This window comes from Nestor notabilis, unplaced genomic scaffold, assembly GCF_000696875.1.
Source record: "Nestor notabilis isolate BGI_N333 unplaced genomic scaffold, ASM69687v1 scaffold5863, whole genome shotgun sequence".
NCBI classification, from domain to species: Eukaryota; Metazoa; Chordata; class Aves; order Psittaciformes; family Psittacidae; genus Nestor; species Nestor notabilis.
In genome coordinates, this window is record NW_009920472.1 from 3,287 (window position 1) to 10,893 (window position 7,607).

At 34.7% G+C, this 7,607-nt stretch overlaps 1 protein-coding gene across 1 annotated transcript in view; it reads right to left on the minus strand.

Annotated features, from left to right (window-relative positions):
• Window positions 1-7,257: 7,257 nt before the first annotated feature.
• The window catches only part of SOCS6 (suppressor of cytokine signaling 6), a 3,292-nt gene continuing 2,942 nt past the window's right edge, over window positions 7,258-7,607 (minus strand). The window contains exon 1 of the mRNA XM_010010681.1: window positions 7,258-7,607. This exon is cut by the window's right edge and continues 2,942 nt beyond it. The gene's annotated coding sequence lies outside the window, so the exon portion shown is untranslated.

A 7,607-nucleotide genomic window follows, 5' to 3' on the forward strand; every position in this document is an offset into this window, starting at 1 on the left:
AAATTATTTTTATGTTTATATAATCTATCACTTTTATGATAGCATCATTTGTGTATTAAACAACTACACCCTAGAACAATCTTTTATCTTGAGCACAGATTTATTCATACTTAATATATGCATTAACTGTATTTGAATGAATCTTTAGTGCTGATTATTTTGTCACAGTTCTTTCACAAAGCTTTTACATTCACAGTTGTGCATGGCAATCACATAAAAGGAAGGATTTGGGGTTCTGGGGTGGCTAGAGACAGGGATTACTTCATTTTCTTAAGACAGATATTTTTTGTCACTGAACAATGATGTTAGCCATGATATTAAGAAGTTTCCACCTTGTGTCAGCAGTTCAGTAGGACAATGTACTAAATTAATATATTATTAGCTTTTTAGAGACAGAAATTAGTCTTTAATGATTATGACAGTGATTACTGTTTCTGAAACAAAAGTCTTAGTCAAACATGGTTTCTTTACCAGCCATAGGAAACTGTCTGTTCTGTAACTCCATTTAAAATTAATTACACTTGAAAATCTATTGAGGTCAACATTCATTTGAGGATTTGACAGTGCCAAAAAAATATTTTTTTCTTACATGTAAGGAAATGCTTTCCAAAATTAACAGGTTGAAGTAAAATAGAATTTAAATATTTTTTTCTCAAATATCACTATTATTTGTAGAAAAGGTAACAATCTAATTATGAGAGGCTATGACTTTGATTTTAAGTATTATCTCCACAAGAAACTTAGATATATAGGAAGTTATGTACCAAAAGATGATGGTGAGGTTGTCTTCACTTTCAGCATTATACTAACCCACACAAGTAATGATTCTTTGATTAACACATCCTAATGTCTAACTAGTATGAAGATGTTAACAATGTCAATATTAAATTTCATGTAATCAGACAAAAAACATCCCACAGAAAATACAGTGACAGTAACGATTTCCATCCTTCTATCATTTAGATTCACCCACTGAAACTTAAAAGATAAGTGAAGAGAAAAAAACATAAGGGAAAGTTAGGAAACTTGAAATCGCTTATTTATTGTCACAGATGAGCAACAAAATGGAGCAAGTCTGCCATGGACCTGCGCTTTTGTACATTTTACCTTCAATAGAACCTTGAAAGAGAGGAGTTTCTCAGAATGTTGCCAACCAGCAGCACACTATCATTAGGGACAAGATCTGAAAAAGATGTCAGAAGATAAAAAGGAACTCACATATGAGAGGTCATTATCTTCTGTGGACTCTCAATGCAGGCAGAAGACACACCAGGAGCGGCACCCACCCTACCACCTACCTGGCACACCAACCCCTCTTTTGTTTTCAGGAATGGCAGGAGTTACATCCTTCTGACTGGGATTTGGGAATTTCCCTAACACCTCCATTCAGCAGAGCCAAGCAAAAGTTTTCACTGTGACAAGGTTTTACACCCCAACAGCAATGGTTTTCATTTTGCTGGTGTTCCCACCCTTTGGTGCTCCTATCCAGAAGTTAAAAAAATGGAAAAAGATAATCGGATGAATTTCACAGACTTCTGATTTTCCAATCTAAACATTTTCCAAACTCTACACCCGTAAGAGCTATGGAGTATCTTAGAAGTCATTGCACAATAAAGTCTTGAAGCTGAGACTTTTAGAGGTTTCAGCATCGTAAGAATCAGTGAAAACAATAATCACACAGAGCAAACAGTTCAGGTAACTTTTCCATTACTTGAAACGGCACTGTTTAAACTAGAAACAACTTTGCTTCAGACAAGACCAGGTTTGAGGAAGGTTAGAACATTCACAAGTTTATTTTCCTCTTGGAGTGATACAAGGCAGACAACCAGGGAAGAAAGCTGCTCTTAAAGAAAATATAAAGTATACTTTTCATTGGAAATCCGAGTTTGTACCAGTAGACACAAAAAACCTTTTGGCAATCCAAACAAATTCCAACCAGAAACTGAACAAGACAGCTGCTGTCTACTGATGGAAGCAGAAGGCTGAAGCAGAGGAAAGGTATGTTTTGTGGGAAAGCAACACTGCCAAAAATCTCTTCAGCCCAGATACCCCATTGGTTGACATGATGTGGTCAAGCCAGTTTTCTGGTGACAATCTGAGAAATTCAAGTGGCGTTTTCCTTCCTTTCTTAGTTTAAAGTTGTGTGAAAAGGCAACACATCATGAAGAAATAGATCTGATGTTGATCATATAATAAGATGCCCTCAATACTTTATTAAGAACTCTGGAAAATACATTTGAATTACTTCCTTTATCTATTTAAGCAATCTTTTCTATTTAAATAACTGGAACCACCAGGGGTTGCTTTTAAAAAAACTGCCGTTCTTATTGCAGCAGGCTGACGAGAAGAATGCAACACCTCATGACAGAGCCATGAAAACTGGAACTGCAGCCAGAGGTTTGTGAATTAAAGAAAATAACAGCAATTCTGAAGAACAGATAAAAACACAATACACATTTAATGTCAGACACACATACTCCTAAGTTTTACAAAACTTGCATTACCTTTGCTACAGCTCCTCTTCCTTTCACCGTATGTTGACTCTTCTCTCAACACACAACTGCCCAAGTGGCACTTGAGCTTGTCCGTGTCAGGAGCAGTCCAGACTCCATCACGCATCCTTCCTCTGTGTGCATCCAAATTTACTCATTCTCATCCACCGAAAATGAAACATGTCTTGTTTATCTTTCCTTCCTCATTCTATGCAAGGGAACATTCTTTTCTTTTTCTAAGCGTGTTTCATGAGGGGTGGTGCCCTGCCTACCCCAACCCTCAGCAGTACCACCTTCAAAGTTCACACTTAATCAGATTCAGCAGTTTACTGATGGGCCTGAGAGAATCACAGGCTTCTGTCTCAGGAGGCAGAACTACTCCTATCTCTCAAAAAACAAACAAATAACTGTTGTCTCAACTCCCTACAATATCCTATTCCTACTTCACATGGCTTTGACATGAAAAATAGGTGTTACCTTACCAGGAATGTCAAAGATTTGCATGCTAATGTTACAAAGGATACCAAAATGCTTAGTCGAACCTTAGCCTTTGAACGAGAGAAAGAGAAGCACAAATTGCAAGTAATTTCTATATAAATAGGGAAGGGATTGAACATTGTTTCCTGAATATTAAGGATTTCTACTATAACTTACAGCTTTGTAATCTTTGCAGTCTTGTCTTAATTGCAGAGGATGACTTAATTCAAGCCCCACACCGCCAAGCCCTGACTTGTTACAAGGGTTACATTACCATACCTACAGCAAGCTTTCTGCATCTGGCAGTGTCTTCGTGTTCCTCTTCTACTCTCACATCTATGAAGCTGATTGGATGTGAGGTAGAAATACTTAGGAATACAAGCATCTTGATTATAAACATATCAGCCCTGTCTGGATCATGCTAATTTTACATGCAGCTGTAAAATTAACTCTTACCTTTTTCCACTTGCCAAGGAACATTTGAGGGTAAGTTTATTTTTTGTCATTTTTTCTGGAGTAAACAGAACAAATGTAGAGAAGAGCATCATCCAGACTTAGTAACAAAACCCCAGCAAGATCCCCCACATAATGGGGGGAAAAACCTCACAGCATACTGAGCGTGAAATGCTAGCCCCAGCAATAGGAAATAGGAGAAAGCGGTTTTCTCTTGAATGGCAAACACTATGAATTATTTCTGGTTATTAGTTTAGGGCTTCAGTTAGAGAGTACAGTACAAAAGTACTTATCAACTGTGGACAATTTGAATAACAATTATTTGCTACCAAGGCTGGGGTTATAATTAAGATCTAAGGAGCTGCTGGTATTTTCTTGAATTTGAGTAATCAGTCTCTAAGTCCCAACTAAACGAAAATGTGAAGAGTTGTATGTATCTTCTGTAACATAGAAATTGTTTATCCTTGATCTTCTGGTTTATTTGTGTTATCTCCCAGGGTTTAAAAACCACTGTCTTTTAAAAATGAACCTAGTATTCATCTAGCATCATGTGAATATATGAAGAACACCACCATATACATATATTTTATTAATACTTTGCAACTAAATAAGAGCTATTTACTTGCTCGGAAGCCAATAGATGGTATATTACCTTTAACATACATCTGGATGAAATGGAGACTTTTGTTCCAAATTCCTGTAATTAAAGGAAAAAAAAAAAAAAAACCAACAAAAATTACCAAAAAAGAGTTTTCAGTATGTATGCAGACCTTTTAACAATCATATTCTAGTTATTTTCTGGCCTTTTTTTTTTTTCCTTGCTTTGAAAAGTAGAAATTAATATAATCAGTATACAGAAATACTGAAGTCAGCTAGCAAGGGCTAAAAAATATGTAACAATTTAAACTGTAACCATTAAAATGTAAATGTTTGTCAGATGCCCAAATTTTACAATGTCACTTTACATTTTTTGGTTTAGAATGTCATTAAGGTATTTAACACTCCACAAATGTTTCTGTGAATGAAATTTTTATTTACACACTGTATCCAGAAGCAGATACATAAATCCTTATACAATTATTTTTCAAAAATGTGCAAGAAATTACTATAATTTTGTTTACAAACCAAAACACATTAAAATCAATGGACTTTGGATAATTCACTCTGTGGCGTGCTTGGTACAAATAGTGCACACCAGGTCTGAAACAGAGAAAAGTGTAAACTACAGCAATCTGGATTGCAAGTATTAACTTCATGGCACTCCATCATCACTATAAAAATTCTTTAACCCAACAGGTATTCATACAAAATTCTTTAAGAATTTTTCATTATCTGTGTAGAATTTAGAACACTTTCCAGGTACAATGCCATATTTCCCATATTACGAACTACCATCTAGCCCATTTTTTGTTTATAAAGAATGCTTGTAAATTTTGTTCTCTGCAGTTATAAAAAGATTTTAAGAAATTGAATTGGCAATCATTAATTTAGCCATAGCTTAGCTCACAATTTGAAAGTTCCGTAACAGAAAAATACTTATCAGAATCATAGCCCATATATTGCTGGTATGCTGCTTTAAATTTATAATTCCAGTATTCACATAGATGAAATGCATCAAAACAAAACCTGCATAGCTTTCACTTAGCCTAGCAGTCAATATTCACAGAAATAATTTGGCTTTAACAAAACGCAAAGTCAGCTCATCTGAGAACAAAGAGTTTAATTAATAATTGCATTTCTGATCCTTCTGACAGAAAAACATTTTGATAAAAAGATAGCATTCACTATGTCAACAGCAGGATAAGTGCTATATCCTTCAAACGGATCAAAGAATACAAATCACTTTCAGTTGTCTGTAATACTGGCTTACAAAAAAAAAAAAAAGAAAAACAAAAAAACCCCACATAAAATTGTGCAAATTTATTTTTCTATTTCCAAATATAAGGTGTTGTTTTACTCTTCTAATTGGTAAAATAATCTTATTAATAACATCAATCATTTGAGATACTCAAAAGGAGTTTCATTTCCAAAGTTTCATTTTCAAAAACATTTTTCCACAATTCAATTGCATAAAAAGCATACCTTTTGAACCATTAAACTGTTGTGCTGAATAAATAGCCATATTTCTCCTCTGTAAGGATCATAGTTAGTTAGCTTTTATTCCTAGTGAATCTACTTCCAAAGGTCCCCAAAATATCCTTAATAACTTTCCTTTTATTTATCAAGGACACTTTGTTTCCCTAATTTTCATGAAGGAGAAGTCAACACAATTTTTATAGTTACTCTGAGAACTTCTAAATTGTCTAACTAAATGTTACTGTGTTTCTTTTATATTAATGTTTATTATAAGAAATTGTAAGTATCTTTAATGTTTTCGAGGTAATTTTTCTGGGTTCCTTCTCCTGGCTGGCCAGTTACCTCAGTATGAAAAGAAAACCTGCAAGGTCCTGATTAAAGAAACCTGTAAAAGTAAGTATTTGTGCCTACTTGCTACTGATTTAAAGTAGTTTGAGCTTAGTAGAAATATCACCACCGTTTTTTACTTAGAAGCAATTTGCTACATGGTTCTCACATTCTAGGTCTAAACCACTTTACACTGTTCCTTTTGTGGAAGCTTTATAGTGGGGGGGAATGACAACGTTAACTTGACCTGATGAAGTTCAAGATGAAGAACAGCAAGGAAGGCAATTAAAACACTGAATCAAAGTGTGTTGGTTTTGTTTTCTGTTTTGTTTGTTTTTTAAAAAAGGCATCAACATGTATGAGTGAAAAAAAATGAAATTTATGAAGGCATGGGCAAGAAATTTAGCATGTGTGTTCTTGCACGTTTTTCAATTCAGCAATAAGACAAGGATATTACAGCTTCAAATATTTAAGTTTCAATGCAATGACTGCTAAATTAATGTATGTGGCATAGTATAAACAGGTTAATGCATTCAATAGTGGTATTAAATGGCAAAGGAAATATTTAATATACTATAATCTTTCAAAGATTCTGTAGAATGCATAAGCCCTCTAGCGTGTGTGGGGAAAGAATTTTTAAAGTGGAGAAAATGCCAGAGGTTTTCTTCCAGAAGAATGTGTCTGAAATCCATAAAAATTATTTTCTTTTTCCTCCTCACAGACAGAATCAGAACACTGTACCATACAATAGGTTATTGTGCCTTTTTGAATAAAGTTAGTGATCCTGATTCGGGGACGGGGAGAAGGGCAAATCAGTAGAGGAAAAAAAAGAAAACAGAATTCACACTTTCATACATGTATCTCAATGTCAGAGCCAACAAATCACACATATAGACTGCTCTGGACTTTTTCTTTTTAAAACTTTATCAGACTAAAGAAGAAATCCTCATTCTCCCTTCCTTAAAAGCAAAGGCATCCTTTCTCTACCTCTGATTTTCTTTTTTTTTTTTTTTAGCTTTTAGTTAAACATTATGGTCAAAAAATAAATTAAAAAAATATAAATTTCGTCTATCAATTCAGGCAACCCAAGATGTAGTGCTACTGCACCACCTTGCAGCAATACTGTATTCATTACTAAAGACTCATTTCGGGGGACAGTAGGCTAGGTGAAACAAAGAGAAGAAAATTACCTAAACAAGAAAGCTCTATCAAAGATGAACAGCCTCTTCTAAACTGATGTTTAGTGACTAGACACTCCTACCAGGGCTACGGAAGATGACATTCTAAAATAAAAAATGGGGCAGGCACAGGCAAAGCAAGCCTCCCTCCCAAGCTATGACCCCTTTAACAAGTAACAAATAAAAGTGATAGAATCATGGGGGGGAGGGGATGAGGGAGAAACCCGAAGCAAAACAGAAAAATGCCATGGATTAACCTTGCACGACAGAAATATTACAGTGTAGAACCTGTAATCCCCACTGAAAGTCTTTTTTTACCTACAGAAGGTCAGAATAACTGTAAGCTTTTCAATGCCAGAATCTTTGACAAATATAAACATTTACTTAATTGATTCAGTATTTCGTATGTCAAAACATACTTTATGATAATAAACCTCGACATTTTCTGTGGTCAGGGTATGTCCAAACCTCTTTTCCCCATAATCTGAAAGGCTATGAGAATAGAGATTTAGAGATGCATATTAAGCATCTTTCATCTAAAATGTTATGTCCTGTTCCTTCCTCCCCAAAGGATATTTAAAGAAAAAAAAAAAAAAAAAAAAAA